We start from the raw sequence: 16,933 nt of genomic DNA, 5'->3' as shown, positions 1-16,933 counted from the left end.
TACGCGGTAAATTTTTTTTCACACGAATTAGTGACTGCCCACTTCTAGTCCGTCTATGGCTTGGGGTAGCATTTTCAAATGCGTACTCCTTTCTTATCGGAATGTCGCATAGCCCACTTTGTGGCTTCTGCGGGTGCAACGAAACAATCGCGCACCTTCTTTGTGAGTACCCTCGTTTCAACCCGCCGAGAGCAGCCCTCTCAGCCACGACAGATCAACTGGACAAACGCCCAATAACGGAAAACAACATCCTCGGAAACTGGCCTACACAAACAACAGCGCGAGGCGCCCTGAAGGGGCTGCTGCGTTACTTAAAGTACACCGGACTCTGATAAATTGTGACTGTACATTGCGTGACGTAGGATGGGACGTTGACACTATGCAACACTATGTAACGCCTTCGCAGACTGCGTGACAGTGCCCACAGAAACACTTCTGTTTTATACGTGTGTGTGATTTTCTTTTATTTCCTTCCCCGCCTTTCTTTATAATTATTTTCCCCTCTCTCTCTCCTGTCGTATTAATTTACCCCTCCCCGTGACAGGGTAGCCAACCGGAGATAATATCTGGTTAACCTCCCTGTCCTTCCTTTACCCTTTTCTCTCTCTTTGACCAACCACGGGGTAGGTGCTGTGATCGCGCAGCTAGTATACTTGGGGTCGCGTCAGTTTTCAGAAATTAATACCTGGGGTCTACTTATGTGTGTGCGTGTGTGCATGTTTTCAGTTGGAAGCTTGACTTTTGTCTTCTGTGGCCTCGTGTTTTTTGCAGAAAGAGGCTTGTTTTATTTTGGGCAAAGATGTTTGTTTTCGTGTACGCACTATATATAGTTTCAAGGGTAACGCCGGCAGCACAAGACTGAAAATACTCTATAGTGTGAAGCAATGGCGGGAATTGCTCAGTAAAAGCCACCACGTTCACGTAGTGATTATGCATGGCGTTGTGCGACAGACCACAAAGTCGGGGATTCTATTTTTGGTCCCAGTGGCCACATTAGAAGTGAAAAGCGATAAGAAAATTTTAGAACTTACGACAGGACTCATCGTACTATGACTGTCAATGGAAGGGCATACAGAAATCGAGCAATTTAGCGACTGATCACATTCTGAAATAACGTTTATTTAACACGTGTATTGGCAATTCTAAGAATTTCGTTGCTTCGGCTATATGCCACATGCTGAGACATAACTCTACTTTGCTATGGCACTTTTTTGCCAAGGTCACCCACGAGCATAGAGGCATGGCGTCGACTGTATGACGCAGTGGCGATCGAATGACCAATAAAGAATGGTATCGACTGAACGACAAAGACAAACTAGACGGCATGGCGACAATAAGATGACCCATATTTAGGCGACGGTATAACGACGACAACGTGACGACGTACTGTATCAGGATAATGAGATGATGACGAACGTATGACGACGGTGTAGTGACGACTACGGCATGACCACGGCATAAGGACAATGGCAGCTCACAATGAGTGTATGATGACAATGGCGTGATGATGATTATATCAAGAAAGCTGTATGACGACGACGACGATGACGAGACGACGACGGCATGACGAGAGTCAAGTGACGAAGCTGGAATGAAGATGATGGCACGGCCACGACGGCACTAAGACGATGGTCTGACAATGAAGGCATGGCAAGGGCAGCATAATCAACGACTGAATGACGACAGTAAGATTACAAAACGATGACAAAGAGAGACTGACGTTACTCGCCGCGGTGTATGAGTGGCTATAATGTTGCACTGCTGTGCACGAGGTAGCGGATTCAAACTCCGGCTGTGGCGGCCGCATTACAATGGAGGCAAAATGTAAAAACGCCCGTTTCCTGTGCATTGCTGGCACGTTATTCCGGAGTCCCTCACTACGACGTGCCTCCTAGTCAAATCGTGGCTTTGGCACGTAAAACGCTACAATTCAATTCAATTCAATTCAATTCAGAGACTGACGTTGATGGAACGACACAGCGGTATGATGACGACGTTAAGGCGTCGATGGGATGACGTTACTGAAGCATTGACAATGATAAAACAACAGCATGACGATCATTGCATGATGACTGTGTGATGACTAAGGACACACTGAGGGGGCCGGTTCATGACAATTTTTAGTTTTCAGCGAAATTTTTATATGAGGCGGGGAAATGTTTCCGCACAAAGGAATCAACTTCATATTACGAAACTTAGCTTGGATTTGTTGCTAAAAATTCTTATTTCACTAAAGGTGGAAAAGAACGCTTTAACGAGTTGCAGATTAAACAATTTCGAAGGTTAATACCTCTAAAATTGACGCATTGTACCCCGTCTAATTCCTTTTCGGCAAATCTACACTACTAGCGCCATTGGCTCACGCGAAGTTCAATTTCTCTCGCGAAAAGGATATATATATATATATATATATATATATACATATATATAAAATACCTCTAAAATTGACGCATTGTACCCCGTCTAATTCCTTTTCGGCAAATCTACACTACTAGCGCCATTGGCTCACGCGAAGTTCAATTTCTCTCGCGAAAAGGATATATATATATATATATATATATATATATATATATATATATATATATATTTAAATTGCCACACTTTAGGTTTTGTGCAACTGCCTCTGACTATAACCCCGAATGCAGGGGTTTTCATGGGCCATTTTAGGGAAGGCGATGAAGCTGCAAAATGTTTTCGACAGTTGTTTAAAACGTTCCTCACAAACTTAAAAAAATGAAGTATGCAACTACGTCAAGTATGTATTTCCTTATAAAACCTCAAAAATGCCAAGGAAGGAGGAAGAGGAAAGAGAAAGGCAGAAGGCAGGGAGGTTAACCAGAATAACGCTCGCTCGGCTACCCTACACCGGGGGGAATGGGAAAGGGCAACACAAAGATGACAGGGAGAGAGAGGAGGGAAGGAAAGAAGGAAATTAGCGGTGAGTTCGCTGACGCGTGTGGTATTGCCCTAATAGTCACAGACGTTGACTCAAGCCCGTCGACCTCAAGAAGCACAAAAGTGCCTTCACCGCTTTGTGAGCCGACCAGCGATGAAGGCGGTGTTCCAACAGCACCTGCACGGAAAGCGGCCGATTGTCCAGTTTTTGTAGCGCGTTAGCAAGTTTTTGTCTTTCTGAGGCATACCGTGGACAGTGGCACAGCAGGCGGTCGATAGTTTCTTCGTGTCGCAGATATCGCATGCTGCACTGTCGGTCACTCCAATTAATGTAGAGTATGCCTTTGTGAAGGCAACTCCTATATACACGTTTCAGAGCATGTATGTACATGGCAGGAGCGCGGCAAAGAGGAACGGCGATGCTAGAAACCCGTTTGGACCTTTCCATCGCTCCACCACAATGCCCTCTGGTGCTCCCTTTGTATCGCCACAATACCCACTCGATAGCTGCAATTATCCGTGACTTCCCCAGAAAACCATTGCAGAAACTGCTTCACTTATCTTTGTACTAACGTGCAACAGTCCTGAGCAAGGCGTGGCGGATACATATACCTGAATATATGCTGAAGGCCGGCGTGGTTGGGGGGGATTTTCTGGGCCTCGGTCGCTGGCGCCGATGCCGAGCTTGACGCCGGATTTTCTAAGACACGGGGCCCTTAACGCTGTCGCGTTAAAAAAGCAAAAACAGTTAGTTTCACACACAAGAGGACGAATTTCAGTGTCATACGTCTTGTCGATAAATAAACCTACTGCTGAAAGCCGGGCGATTCGGTTGCCTGAATTATAAACATGTGTACAGTGCTAAGGAAGTACAAAATGGAAAGAATTAGCGCCCGTTGTGTACACTCCATGTTTGTATTCAGCATTTCTTCGCACTCTAAATAGATAACCCTACACTTGACACACACTCAGTGAAGCAATATTTTATCACTTTTGTACTCACTGTAGCCATTATTAGACATTAGCATCCAAAGTTGGTCTTAACAGATACTTATTTGCAGCATGTGTAGCTAGAGAGAGAGAGAAAAATATATAGAAACAAAGGAAAGGAAGGTAGTTTAACCATAATTAAGTCCGGTTTGCTTCCCTTCACAGTGGAAAGGGGATTGAAAGAGATGGGAAGGAACAAAGTTGATTATCGAAAGAGAAGTTCGCGCACAAAAGTTAAGCGATACACGTCACAATTATTGCCTATCTCACAGGCCCGTAGACCGCAGGATAAAAACTAGCGCTTTGGCTGCCTTTAGAGCCCAGGTCAGTTGGCACTACTTTTGAAGTATCGTCTGCTCCTAAAGTGGCCGGCTGTCCAGCGTCTCTAGGGCGGTACAGAGAATCTGCCAGTCAGTACTTTAACATGGACAGATGATGCACAGAAGACGTGACATTGTTTCTTAACTGCCGCAAGTGTCCCAGGTAGGGCTGTATAGGTCTATCCAATTATAAACGAGCATGACTTCGCGAATGTTACCCCAAGCCGCAGCCGACACAACAATGTATTCACATTTGGCAGCCCAGGCAGTACGTAAGTTTTCAAGTCAGGAGCCAGTGAACGTAGGCCACTGTTCGCAAAACTGTTCTACTCGCCTAATGTCGAATCGCGTGTGATTGTAGCTGTTGCTTCAGTTCTGTCGAGTGTAATGGAATCAAATTTGCCGCTGTCGTGCCCAGAAAGGGCGGATTCGTTGGCGCAGTCGTTTTAAACTTTCCACTGACAACACAGTGTGCCCGCAGCCACTAATAAAGTATATCATGTCCCTGTTCTGTTGCTGGGTGGTGTATATGTCTCATCATACAAGTTACTCGTCACATCTGCGGCGCATTGAACTTTGGATACTTCGGAAAACTGAATTTTAGTTGCAAAAGCCGGCAGGTCCTACGCCCTGTGGGAATCTATGTTATGCGAAGCAGTGTGCGGGGAGCCTACCAAGTTAACGAAACGGCCATGAGAGCACCAAGACGTAGGCGCTGTTTCATGACCTACATGACACGCATGTCACGACATTCATGTCATGAGTCCTCGTAGTCCCTTTAGCCACGCCTAAGAGACCATTAGGCACAAGCCTTAGTCATGCTCATGACTATGGCGACCATCAACCTTTAGCCTTTTCCTTCACTTAGCACCACATCCGAACCCATTCCATTGGTTTTCAAGGGTTAATCTTTTTTCGCTGAGTCATTGTCATTTTTCTGAGTCATGGTCATGACTATGACTTCTTAATCTCTTCTCACGTCCTTAAAACCTCTATACCTACCGTTATAGTTACCTATGCATGTAACGGATCCGGTGCTATCAATTTCTTTCTTGCTTTTTCTTACCAATATTATAAACGTCTGTTTCTTGTATCGACTTCTGGCTGGTTAATGCTTCCATCAGCTTTAAATCTCAGCTCTTCTGGAAGGTGGGTGTTTCCGATATGTTTCGCTGGCTGAATATTTTCGCATTACGTTAGGATTTGCTGAGTTGTCTCCGAAGTTTTGATGCAGCAGACGTGTGCCCCATACTCTTGGGAAAATTTGCTCCGGTATGTTTTCGTCCTTAATTAGGCAACCAGCTCAGGCCTCAGATAGCAAAGCACTGCTCTTCGTGCTGTCGCACAGATTTTTCTTTCCAATTTATTTCTTGCCATTTTTGTAAATCTCTGTGATATTCTTTTTTTCAATCATGTGCATTCAATTTACTGTCGCTGTTTCACGCACTTTCATTTAGATGACATTTGATTGACTATTTACCAGTGAGTTGAGCCCAGCGCAGCTCATCGACTCATGAGGACACTACACTTCGGAAGAATTGCCGTGGATGATCATAAAGTGCAATGGACCATTCTGTCGAGAGGTAATGCTGTTGCTATAGGTACGGGTACAGTATAGTAATAATGGTTTTAAATACGAAAGCTAAAATCGAAGTCAGAAGTCAAAAGGCAAGATAGCGATAGTTGCAGTCAAACCTGATTAGATAATTCAGGCTAGGGAACTATTTGTCTCCGCTCCGTTTCAAAGGAGATGCCAATAGACATCATCATCATCATCATCATTGAGTCGAGATGGAGCGTTGAGTGGAGGATACGGGAGTCATGCTGCCAGCTGCTTCTGAACCGTGAGGCGGCGAATTCTCTGCGGCAAATTCTCCTATGCTGCTGGGCCAAAATCATGCGAATAGAGTTCAACTGGGTAGCCTTTTTAAAAGTATCAATAAAGGAAAGCACCCATGGTTGCCAGTCTTCTTTCGCAACCCATCTTGTTTACTTCGTGATTTTGATCCTCCCTGCATTTTTGTTTCTGTCACTGGTTGCCTAAATATAGAAATGATGTCGACACTTTATTGCTCCTGTATCATGCTTTGACCTTTATGCACTTCTGTGCCTTCTGGATAAGCAATGCCTGATGGAACGTGCAATTGTTGTTCTGTATTGCTGTAGAGCAATTTGGCAGCGGCGACGGCGCGGAAAGCACGTCGGATAACCTCTGCTTTGTTTTACAGGTTGGTTAAACTTCTCGTTTTCTTTCTTTTCCTTTTTTTCTTTTTTTTTTGCACGACTTTTCATGCGCTGTTGCTGCTTCCAAACGATTTGTTTTGGCGACGAATGACTTTGGGTCTCAAACACGACTAAGTGCTGCGGTTAAAAACAGAGCTGAAATTGAAGATGCCGCGAGTGCTAGTGTGTGTAGTGAGTGCGAGTTCTGTTTTCATGCTTCAGCATGCTTAGGCATGAGTGAACAGGAGTATGCTGAAAAGAAAAAGTCGGGTAGAAAACGAGCATGGAAGTGTGCTGCAGGCCGAATGTATCCAAGAGTACCGCACGGCCCGCCGATCAAATAGGAGATGCTCAGCTTAAGATTGCCATCATGGACATCCACAGGAAATTAACTTCTCTCTTTATTTTGAATGAAAAGGTAGAGGGAATAGACAGGTCAATTCAGTTGCTGTAGGGTCACTATGATAAAATTCAGGTACGCTTGGGCAGACAAGACAGGGAAATAAAAAAACATGAAATGCAAGATCGACAAACTTGAGAAGGAGGATCCAGCTAAGGGTCTCGCCCAGCTTCACATTGATTTTGATGACCTCGAGTGGCGCTGCCGACGTCTGAATGTTGAAATACATGGAATTCGTCACACTGCAGGTGAAAATTTTTTAAACAAGGTAAATGATCTTGCGAAAACTTTCAATTGGATGCAACTTGCTCCGGCAGATATTTCCACAACTTTCTATTGGATGCAACTTGCTCCGGCAGATATTTTCGCTATTCACAGGATGGCATCAAGGCCAGGTAGAAAGCGTGGAGTGATCCTTCGCTTTGTCCACCATAACCTTCGAGATGCGTGGCTTGAAAAAAGAAACGCCTTGAGGCAGAAACAAGATAATGTTGACATAACTGGGAATCTGACCAAATGTTCCCGGGCTCGCTTAATAGCAGCGAAAACCTGGGCTAAGAGAGTTGACTATGACTTTTCATGGCATTCCAATGGGAAGGTCTTGTTCCGTAGGAAAAGTGGAGACCGTGCGCAGGTCATCAGGTGTGAGGATGGTTTGTCAGCGTTGAGCAATTGATCTGTTTGTTTTGTACGGTTCGTTAGTTTTTTATATCACCCTTGATATAAATATCAAGGGTGATTAATATAGTGAGAATTCTAACGTTAGCTTGTCGTATAAAAGCGCTGAAGGGATTTCCAATCTGCTCTTTTCTTTATTTTGCAAACACGTAGCAAGTTAATAAAACAAAAACAAAAAACAAATTATAATTGAAAACTACCCTATCAGCTATTTGTAAATGGTCGCAAATTCACTCAAAACATGATGATCACTGTGTTTGTGACTGTATTTCATAGGGAATGTGCAGGTTAGAACAACATTTCTGAGCTGCTGCACCTCGATGGCAAAGCGGAAAAGCCATCCTTCATAGACTCTTCTTGGGTCTGTGCAAGCTCCGTTTCTCAATTCGTCACCGGGTGCGGCTGTTTAGAAAACGCAAGAACTTATTTCGCTATATTTGGCGGTATTCCCTCCGCCCCCATAGGTGATGTAAATGATTGTGAATATTGTGTACTCTTCCTTTTAAATACCAGTCGCAAATTCTGTGAAGCTCTTAAAGACGAACTATAAAGAAACAGCCAGTGTCGAAACAGCCACCGTGCACTAGCAGTGGTATGTTCTTGGACCCTTGAGTGAGATGATCGGTAATTTGTTGCGGGCAATTGTGAAAATTTAGTCACCGGACCAACCCCGAATTCTACATTGAAATGCATCCGAAACGCAGAAGTATACTCAATGGGCAAGCGATGAGGCTAATTAAATTTTGTTCCTTACATTTAGGAAGGGAATTGCGTTCTACCGACTGTTCGAGAGATAAGTTTGGTTCGACGCTTCACAGGTTTCTAAAGTTTTGCTAAAATGAGTAAGCTTTAGAAAATTGAATGACCCCCAGTAAGAATCCATATTTCTATGGAGAAAGTACATATCTCAATTGATGATTACTTTCCAGCTTTAGGAACTTGAAAAGAGAATGATACATATGATGATTTAATTCGCCAGATTTTCTGCGTGAGTCTGGCGAGTTTTCTCCATAAATTGATGGCATACTGGAAAGCTCTGTATAATGTATCAATTTTGTTTTCTTTGAGTTTCTTAGCTCAAGCCTTAAGAAGGACCAACTGCTGTGCGAGTGGCTTTTGAATAAATGATAGGCAATGTCTTCGTGAAAAATAAGGGACGCATTAGAAACGACACTTATTGGTTCTGCGCATTTAAAAGTGGGGTAAAGTGCAGCTGTATGTTTCCTTGAAATTGGCTGACCACAAATCATGCGAACATTAAATGCACTGTAGCTGTTTTAATGAGGTAGGCGCCTCATATTGGCAGCGGGTATGTCTTTGTCAGTCGTGAGTGCTGTAGCCCGGACACTGCCGCAAAAAGTAACGCACTGAACATCACTGGAAAGTGTCGAGGGCCAACATTTGATGACGAGCTGCCTATAGGTGGGGCAATGTAAATTTAGGTCTTTACAAAAATTTAGTGAGGTTGCTAGGTGACAAAGAGTGCACGTTGTTCTTGATCTTCCAGCCCCTAACAAGCTTCCAAAACTATATCCTTGCACATGCTGTGACTGCAGGCGAAGTTATTGTACAAACTGTGAGGGACCCTGCATAAAACGCTTCACGAGATGTTCGCCAATATATACTCCCCGGAAAGTGGGAGTCGGTCTGACTCAACGCTGGCGCAAATAATTGTTACGGGAGCGTCCTCAAAAATGATGCAAGAAAGCGGACAATAACACACATTATGCAGCCTACGTTAGTGGTTGTGGTTGTGAGGCATGCTTCCCGGGAATCAAATGGAAGAATAGTCATCCACCCGAATGTAGCATCAAGCTGCAACAAATGAGCTGGTTAGCTCAGATGGTAGAGCGACCGCCTCGGAAAGGTGTTGGTGCCGGGTCGAAATCCTGGATCAGGACGAATTTTCCCTCAACTGCGAGGCGTTCTTTTTCATAAACCGTATGGGTTTCCTATGTAGTTTCGTGCTGCATTCAGGTGGACGACAATTTTTCCCTTTTATGATACTTCCTCCAAGTTGCGGGATTTCGCAGAATGCGTGTGCCTTTTCGGAAATGATTATTACCATGTAGCAACACCAAGTCCACCTTGTGGGTTGTAGAGGAACTAAATTGATAAGCACGATCGGCACCTCATGCATAGTGGAGTCACTATACTGCTGCTATGGATTGAATAAGAACTTGTGAAAACCTGGTCGGTGATGGGCACGTAGGTGTATTGGTATTTCTTATCCATTTTGCGGAGCAAAGAAGTAAGAATACTTCGCCTAGAGAGGGAAACTTTTAGGATGAAATTCGCGAGATTTCTTCCGTGCCCTGTGCGCATTTTGGCTCGTTCTATGGTTGTTTACTTGTGAACGGGATGACGACAACTTGTTGTTCTTGTGTCGTGCTCTGACCTTTCTGCAATTGTGCCTCTCTCCTGAAAACACAATACGTGATGCAGCGTTCAACTCAATCATGTCTTGTATACCGATAATAGGTAGCATCGTATACTATGACGTATGCACTCTTTAATAATATACATACATACATACATGCGTACATACATACATACATACATACATACATACATACATACATACATACATACATACATACATACATACATACATACATACATACATACCTTTTACAAGACAGGTAAAACGTGCTTTAATATTTTAGAAAGTTTAAAGGTCCCTTTGAAATAAAGGGAAAGGGTGATGCTGTGTGCGCATGCACCTACATAAATAAAATCGACCCATTATGACGTTTCATCATTTTGTTGTATGGTGTTCATTGGAACAAAATTGGCTAGACTGAGATGTTTAGGTTAGGACCACGGACCATTATATTTGAACATTACCAATTCAACAACCTAACATGTTATCTCGTAGTCATTTGATATGCTCTTCCCGCAATAGCAAGTCAGCAATCTTGCATCCGAAGCTATATATATGCAATGGTAAAAACGTAATGGGTCATTGTCATTATGTAGTTCATTTCGTTAAGCCATTACTTTAGCATTTTGAATAGTTTCTGGCACTTTAGGCAGCCGTATTCAAATACGAGCGTCTTTCTCATATGACTGCACTTTTTTTTTGGCTGTTGCCTTGTTTAAGAACAATTTTATAACACTAAATGATTTTTTAGAGAGCTGTGATCATCATCATCATCAGCCTATATTTTATGTCCACTGCAGGACGAAGGCGTCTCCCTGCGATCTCCAATTACCCCTGTCTTGCGCTAGCCTATTCCAACTTGCGCCTGCAAATTTCCCAACTTCATCATCCCATCTGGTTTTCTGCCGACCTCGACTGCGCTTCCCTTCTCTTGGTATCCATTCTGTAACCCTAATGATCCACCGGTTATCCATCCTACGCATTACATGGCCTGCCCAGCTCCATTTCTTGCGCTTAATGTCAACTAGAATATCGGCTATCCCCGTTTGTTCTCTGATCCACACCGCTCTCTTCCTGTCTCTTAACGTTACGCCTAACATTTTTCATTCCATCGCTCTTTGTGCGCTCCTTGTTCTCGAGCTTCTTTGTTAACCTCCAAGTTTCTGCCCCATATGTTAGCATCGGTAGAATGCAATGATTGTACACTTTTTTTTTCAGTGACAGTGGTAAGCTCCCAGTCAGGATTTGCCAATGCCTGCCGTATGCACTCAAACCCAATTTTATTCTTCTGTAAATTTCTTTTTCGTGATAAGGGTCCCCTGTGAGTAATTGACCTAGGTAAACGTACTCCTTTACAGACTCAAGAGGCTGACTGGCGATCCTGAATTCTTGTTCTCTTGCCAGGCTATTGAACATTATCTTTGTCTTCTGCATATTCATCTTAAACCCAATTCTTACACTTTCTCGTTTAAGGTCCTCAATCATTTGCTGTAATTCGTCTCCATTGTTGCTGAATAGGACGATGTCATCTGCAAACCGAAGGTTGCTGAGTTATTCGCCGTTGATCCTCACTCCTAAGCCTTCCCAGTCTAAGAGCTTGAATACTTCTTCTAAGCATGCAGTGAATAGCATTGGAGAGATTGTGTCTCCTTGCCTGGACCCCTTTCTTGATAGGTAACTTTCTACTTTTCTTGTGGAGAATCAAGGTAGCTGTGGAATCCTTGTAGATGTTTGCTAAGATATTCACGTATGCCTCCTGTACTCCTTGATTACGCAATGCCTCTATGACAGCTGGTATCTCTACTGAATCAAATGCCTTTTCATAATCTATGAAAGCCATATAGAGAGGTTGATCGTACTCCGCAGATTTCTCGATTACCTGATTGATGACATGGATATGATCCATCGTAGAATATCCCTTCCTGAAGCCAGCCTGTTCTCTTGGTTGGCTGAAGTCAAGTGTTGCCGTGATTCTATTGGAAATTATCTTGGTGAATATTTTATACAATACTGAAAGCAAGCTAATGGGTCTATAATTCTTTAATTCTTTAATGTCTCCCTTCTTATGGATTAGTTTAATGTTGGCGTTCTTCCAGCTCTCTGGTACACTTCAAGTTGTGAGGCATTGTGTATAAAGGACCGCAAGCTTTTCAAGCATGATATCTCCTCCATCTTTGATTAAATCCACTGTTATTCCATCTTCTCCAGCAGCTTTTCCCCTGGTCATGTCTTTCAAGGCCCTTTTAACTTCATCGCTAGTTATAGAAGGAGCCTCTGTATCCAGTTTATCACTATTTCGAATGAAAGTAGCTTGGCTGTTTTGGGAACTGTACAGGTCAGTATAGAATTCTTCTGCTGCTTTTACTATGTCATCGAAATTGCTGATGATATTTCCATGCTTATCTTTCAGTATATACATCTTAACTTGTCCTATGCGAAGCTTTCTTCTTACTGACTTAATGCTGCGTCCATATTTTACGGCTTCCTCTATGTTTCCCACGTCATAATTTCGAATATCCCTTACTTTCTTCTTGTTGATCACTTTTGACAGTTCAGCGAATTCTATCTCATCTCTTGAGTTGGACATTTTCATGTTTTGTCGTTTCTTTATTAGGTCCTTTGTTTCCTGGGAGAGCTTACCTACTGATTGCCTTGGTGCCTTACCTCCCACTTCAATTGCTGCTTCTGTGATTAACCTAGTTACGGTTTCATTCATTACCTCTATGTTGTCTTCATCTTCCTTTTCTAAAGCTGCATATTTGTTTGCGAGCACCAGCCTGAATTCATCTGCTTTTACACTTACTGCCTCTAGGCTGTGATAGGCGCCACAATTGTTGCCTGAAAGTGCGGAACTAATTTCTCTGTATCGATGACACCACCTCTTTCTTTGGGTCCTCCTTTCGTTCTTTTTTTTATCGAAGCAGGTTCTCACTTCGCTTTTGCTGTTACTGCCATACTGCTAGGTACATTCTTTGGCTGACACGTGGGCGTTCAGCGAAGGAAAATGTGTTGTTGCGCATTTCTTTCTTTTATTTTATTGCGACAGCACACTCCAAGCGCATTTCTGCCGTCATCGTCGCCGTCACTTTTGCCGTGAGGTTCCGTATAAAGTCCGACGGCCATGAAATCGTCCCCGCCCAAGTCTTCCAAAGACGCCGGCCACGTGCTCTCAGCGTGGCTGTAAAAAGACAAAGCAAGTAGTAGACGCACCCTAACGCTCTGCTCAAACGGCTTCGCAGCGGAGCGTGGGCAGCGTTCTTCGTTCCGCTGCCGATGTGAGCGTTGTGCGCAGGCGTTTCACACGCACCTTGTCGAGGTTATAGAGTCTCTATTCAAGTCGGTCTGCCTACGCCGCAGCACACCTGCTTACTTACTAAGCTCAAGTTTACTACATCCATATTGCTACCAAAGCCGCTCACCCTACTTCGCATGACATTGCTATGTGTTGCTACTGCATTCATTGCTTTGTCCTTGGGGCGAAACTAACAATTTCATTGCGAAATAAATTATTTGGACACTCCCAGCGCATTTCTGCTGTCTGCGTCGCCGTCGCCGTGAGGTTCCACATAAAGTCCAACGGCGATAAAATCGACGCAGTGTGCAGTACGCTGTGTGTGCGAGTGAAAGCGTACGAGGGTGAACCGGCAATCGCGGCTCAATGTAGCGCACGCGAGGGAGGAAGGCAGGCTGGAAGCGCGCGGTCTTTCGCGCGCGAGGCACGGGGGCGAGAGGGAGGGAGGCAGGGGGGTGGGTGCATTGCGCTCCGTCGGCTGCTGCTCACATCACGGCCCCGCCGGCGCCGTATCCTGAAAGCGATCTGTGATGGGGACAAAGTGTGTGCGCCGAGTGCCGGTAGCTTCGTATGCGCTGTGCTTTCGACGTTTAGTTCGCGTTGAAGTTGGCCGAGACAGCGCGAAGGTCAATTTCCCCGCAGCTGCTGGCGCGTTTGCTCACTCCGGCGTGTTCACAGCGAGTTTACGCGATCATCGAGCGAGATGTCTTCATGTTTACCTGTGCGCGCGTGACACCGAGCTTGTCTGTTTAGTTAGTAAGCGAATGTTTACAGCGTTATATGACCCATTAAACTACTATCCTTGCTTCGTATAGCTCTCTACTAATTTGCTATCGCAATCGATGCTTCGCCTTTCGGGCGAAAGTGTGACTTCTTATGGGGAAGCACATTGTGACATTCTTGCATGCCACGCTATAAGCCCCCTAAGCGTTAGATTCCTATGCTAATAAGATAAAGCACTTTAGACGTTCCAACTTTGCTGAAACACTATTTGTTACAGGCATCTTTACTCACAGGTGAAGTAAAGTTGAGTGGGTTCGCAAAGTTGCATGGGGACTAAGAAACGAAATGGAAGTGAGAGGCGCTGCAACGCGATGCCTCGCACTGCAGTATTAGTCTACGAATATCTGGCCGAGAACCAGATTCCTGCTTTACCGCACCCCAACATCCACATTACGTGTCGGCGTATGTTTTCTTTTCCTCCGTGTGAAATTCGCGCTGAAAACATAGCATCACGAAGTTATGACCGCAGTCTAAGCTGCTTTGACTAATGTGCTTCACAGCATCCCAAAGTAAGCTTTCTCTGATTTCTTCGAAAGCTTCTAGAAACTCTGTGTGGATAGCACTACGACAAAACGTAGTATTTTAGTGTTAAGTCCAATAAATAAATCTTTTACGAGCACAGTCCTACAATGTTCCCGCAGATATTTCACATGTATGTTTAAAAAAGAGCGAGTTTCGATAATAAGTGGAATACTGTGTGTAGATCAATGAAGGATTCTCTCTTACAACAACGTACTTGCTTTGTATTCGTTATCTGTCTGCACACCACACAAATCCTAGGACATTTTTTACAGGTCATATAAACTGAACAGCAGGAATGTTTGTCCAACTGTTAACCATTGTGTTATTTGCGCGTCTGGCAAGTGGCCATTATCAGACATCTGTATTCACAAAATCATTCACAGTTCAGAATGTGCAGACCGAAAATCGTAAGTAGTTTTAGTTTGTACAATAAATTCTTTTCTTTACAAGTATCTATGTTGGTCCATAAATAGAAAAAAAATTGGCTTTATTTCTACTCTGCTGCTGTAAACACACTGGTTGTAGTTTTACAACAAAGTTTTAAATCACAGTCATGTATTTTTCATTTGAATGCGTAGGCTCGTATCATCGTGGAAACATTGTTGCTCTGATTTTTTATTGTTGGCTTGAGGCAGATAATTGTTATTTGATACCTCTGTGACAATATGTAGCCAATTAAAAAACAATAATTTAAACACTTGTGTTAGGTACGGGGGCTATTATTTTACTTTCACTGGCTCGCTGAAGTCGAACTTCGAAAAAGATGCATCCATGAGGTCAGCCGCGCCACTCCGTATCGCAGCACTTGAGCGCCTTATTCAAGGACATGCCCCTTTGATGATGTGCCTTGACAATTCTATTCACATTCTTTCTCTTTTATTTTTATATATTGCTTTCTGCGGAAACACAGTTGGCGATTACAAGCTGCGCCTAAATTCACGCGCCAAATCATGCGCATGCAGTGTGAGCCCTCAATGTAGTAATTTCACGAGAACGAAGGCGATATAGGCTACTTAATTGTCGAGGAAAGGTTGGTGGAGTCAGTTTTATGCGCAGACAAGTACGACACATATTTAGCTGCATTTAAGATTGTGTACTCCTTTTCTCACTGCGGCGCATACCCATTCCTTGAGTATTGGGTGAGAATGGGCACACAGACAGAGTAAATAAAAACAAGTCGAGTAAATGAAATAATCAGTTGAATTTGATCAGCTATTTTATTTGGAGCTGGGTGTGCTTCAGATACTTATTAGTGGAAATTATAAGACCGCTTCCCGGGGCTTGCATTCGCCAAAAAATATAACCTTCGTATACGCATGCTTGTTGATCTTTAAACCTTTGTTTATTGATAGTTGGAATCCGCTAGCGCAAGACAGGGGTAATTGGAGGTCGCAGGGAGAGGCCTTCGTCCTGCAGTGGATGTAAATATAGGCTGCTGCTGCTGATGATTATATTGATACGCATGCTTGTTTATCTTTAAACGGTGATCGCATTTCAGCGGCCAACTAATGTTGAAGGTTACCGCACATCACTGGACGCACCTTTTCGTATCGAAAGTTTCTCGAATGTTATAGATGGCTCTATCTGTTGCCTGCGTTGTCGCTAGTCTTGTGTAATTCAAATTCAGTGCGCTATGCAAATACTGGTGCACATTCTACAAAATACACAAGCACCAGCGACTACGCTGGAAGGTTCATGGAGCCGTTTTAAATAGCCTACTCGTCTGATGCGCAGATCAGATTTTCAACGATCGACGAGTGTGCACGTCGCTGTCGTTGTTTTGAGTGTTACTTATGTTGCTTGGCACAGGTTCGCCAAATAAACAGTTAGTTCCGTGACTTGCGTTGTGCTATTGTGGTTGTTCACCGTCACTAAAACAGGACAATATATATGCACAAATATGACCACTGACATACCAACCAACCCAGCAGCAGACAACAGAAAGCACACGAGGCCTTAGTCTGAACAAAAAAGTTTTCATTTTTTTTGCAATATATCGGCTCGTTGCGTATGTGACTGCAACGTAGCCTATAGGCTACGTTCATATTATATTCCGTTCATAATCATATTATGATTACTATACCAGAAGTATAAGTTTGCTATAACAGAAGCTTTGCGAATACTGGTGCACAGCCTATATTTTGTGACATTTGATTTCACTTTTAGTGCTTCTTTTCTGATTTCATTTCTCATTTCTTGCATCCTGGGCCAATCACAGTGATAATGGCAGCACAGGCACGTAGGATGCCGAGAAGGGCGAGAAAGATAGATGATGAGAGAATTGTTATAAAATACGCCCGCAGCTCATTTGCGGGTACAACTGAAAAAAAAAAAAAGAAACGTTCCGTGCAGGTGGTATCATAAGCTTCCAAACAAAGTTGCGAACGCTGATCTACAGTTTTCTACCAACCTAAAAAATTATGTTTTGCAGCAGCGAAGTCCATTTC

The 16,933-nt window shown here is 43.6% G+C and overlaps 1 long non-coding RNA gene across 1 annotated transcript; it reads left to right on the top strand.

Moving 5' to 3' along the window:
• Positions 1-5,670: 5,670 nt before the first annotated feature.
• On the top strand, positions 5,671-14,883 carry LOC125941528 (uncharacterized). Its single transcript, XR_007464417.1, has 3 exons — positions 5,671-5,788; positions 6,372-6,433; positions 14,759-14,883. It is a non-coding gene; the product is annotated as an uncharacterized LOC125941528 (long non-coding RNA).
• Positions 14,884-16,933: the final 2,050 nt, after the last annotated feature.

The sequence above is a fragment of the Dermacentor silvarum genome, chromosome 11 (genome assembly GCF_013339745.2).
Source record: "Dermacentor silvarum isolate Dsil-2018 chromosome 11, BIME_Dsil_1.4, whole genome shotgun sequence".
Taxonomy (NCBI): domain Eukaryota; kingdom Metazoa; phylum Arthropoda; class Arachnida; order Ixodida; family Ixodidae; genus Dermacentor; species Dermacentor silvarum.
This window is presented reverse-complemented; position numbering and strand designations above follow the sequence as displayed.